General features: G+C 47.3%; 1 protein-coding gene across 1 annotated transcript in view; it reads right to left on the bottom strand.

The window, feature by feature from the left end:
• The window catches only part of LOC138372226 (neurensin-1-like), a 30,708-nt gene that overhangs the window by 24,252 nt on the left and 3,956 nt on the right, over positions 1–2,500 (bottom strand). The window lies entirely within an intron of this gene.

Raw genomic sequence — 2,500 nt, 5'->3', positions numbered from 1 at the left:
CCCTTGCCCTTCACCCTACGACTCTGTTCGCCCCTCTCACACGCCCCTTCCTTCTCATCACCAATCTACCAGGATATGGACCAGGATATGGTCCATATCCTGGTCGTTACCTGTAGAATTCGGTCATATTCTACCTGCTAAGTAGAATACTTAAATATTCTACCATGCTTTCGTTCTGCGATATCACATGCCTAATCACCACTTAGTAATTACTAGAGTTGCCTTAATTTGTCCTACTCATTCTTCTCTTATTATTCTCTTGCCCAATTCCCTCCATTGGCGGTCCAACTCATCCAGTTCCATCACGAGATGAGACGTCCATTAACAGGTTCGTCGTAAAACGTCTGTTCTACCTCGGCCCCATTATCTCATAATGCCCTCTAGGTTGTCTGTCTCTCTGTCGACTCTTTATCCCCCTTGACACACTCCTCATCGTGCCTATCGACTCCTAACCTCATGACACAATGCTAAATTATGATTACAAACCCCTTCCATGCACCAACTTCAGCTTCATGATCTTACAGTCAAAATGTAGACTCGACATAAAATATCTATCCACTTGGCCGGTACAGCCTCGATTCTTGCATTCTGGGGCTCGAATCCCGATGGTTCACGTGGTTAGGCACCGTTTCTACCCACCGTCCTATCCCAATTCCCTGTCCTTCTATCCCATCCAAGTGTTATATAGTCGTATTAACTCACCACTTCCTCCTTATAACTAGCAGCCTCACAAGACACTGTGTGACGGGTGAGGGGGCGCTGGGACGGCTGATAGGAGCTGGTCTCGTGGTGAAGGTGATTAATGGAATTTGAAGTGATAGTGAGGGAGGAGGTAATTAAGGTAATACCGCAGCGGATACGTGGGCGTTCCTGGTAACCTTGGGCGGTGGCCGGGAGCGTGTAGTGGTTGTCTGGCGACGGCTACATAGGCTACCATATGCTCCTTCATGCTCTGCTGGGGTACCACATGCTCCTTCATACTGTGCTGGGGTACCACATGCTCCTTCATACTGTGCTGGGGTACCACATGCTCCCCTACGCTATGCTGGGGTACCACATGCTCTCCTACACTATGCTGGGGTACCACATGCTCCCCTACACTATGCTGGGGTACCACATGCTCCCCTACACTATGCTGGGGTACCACATGCTCCCCTACGCTATGCTGGGGTACCACATGCTCCCCTACGCTATGCTGGGGTACCACATGCTCCCCTACACTATGCTGGGGTACCACATGCTCCCCTACACTATGCTGGGGTACCACATGCTCCCCAACACTATGCTGGGCTACCACATGCTCCCCAACACTATGCTGGGGTACCACATGCTCCCCTACACTATGCTGGGGTACCACATGCTCCTCCACACACTCCGGCTGCTGCTGCTCCAAACAAAACTAACATGACAAATGTGTCCAAATTGGGAACACTGGTAAACACACATGCAAGGACATTATTTATCCGGTAAACATCATTAATATTTTGGTTTCCCTCATTGCCTTTCCTATATTCCTGTTAAATTCATATCCAAAACTTTTTTACATTAGCATGTAGACATTAGTCAGTCTCATCTCCTTTTGCTCTCAGGATGACGAGGCTCTGTAAACGTGACGTGACGGAGAGGTTTGGGTAATATTCCTCTCTGCACTTCACAGCATATCGACCTCCCGTTGCTCGCTTCACCGCTCGCTCCCAGCACTAAACCCTTCCACTGCTAGGAGTCCACACGGCCTCTATGACCCTGGCCTAAATGTGTAGGGAGTTATCACTTGCTAGGAGAGAACTGCATCTCTGGATAATGTTCCAAATTTGACTCGGTTTTATATGTAATCTCTTAAAAGCTGCTGCAGATCAGATATGTAAGTCACGTTGATTGGCTGCAGAGTTGTTGTGAATACATTGGCGCTCAGTCTATATTTTACCACAAAGGTGGAAATTCCCGGTAGGTTGAAACTTGTGATTGTTTCAGTGATGCGGACTGCTAAAAGGAAGTCTCCTGCATGGGGGGCATCCACGGCAGTGAGGCAAGCGCTAGCTTGCTGTTAGGCGAACTAGGAGTATGGTCGTAACTGTCCTCTCTTCAACTGGACATTCCCAACTTGACTCTTCCTGTTTTTCTATCAAATCTGCACCGGGTGCAGGAATTGTAAATACAGGTGATTGATTGAAGCTCTCAGTGAGAGCATCTAGGTGTTCTAGTAGGATATATTTTTTACAAAGCCATTATATTCAATGCAGGAAACGAAGGCATACCGAACAATCTGTGAAGCTGCGCGGGCACCAAGGCCGTCAAGTCTGACAGGAAGAGCACTTTGCTTGAGTAGTTTGTTTATGTGTTTCAAGCACACATGTCAAATAAAAGTCATACTCACATAGATTGCTGCCGCTGTAAGACAAAAAACATCTGAACAAATAAATTAGCTTAGGGAGGGATAGGAATCTTGTGAGAAGGGAGAATAGACTGTGAAATCCTTTTTTTTGTCTGTCATTTAACTGGT

The sequence above is a fragment of the Procambarus clarkii genome, chromosome 38 (assembly GCF_040958095.1).
Source record: "Procambarus clarkii isolate CNS0578487 chromosome 38, FALCON_Pclarkii_2.0, whole genome shotgun sequence".
In the NCBI taxonomy this organism is placed as follows: domain Eukaryota; kingdom Metazoa; phylum Arthropoda; class Malacostraca; order Decapoda; family Cambaridae; genus Procambarus; species Procambarus clarkii.
This window is presented reverse-complemented; position numbering and strand designations above follow the sequence as displayed.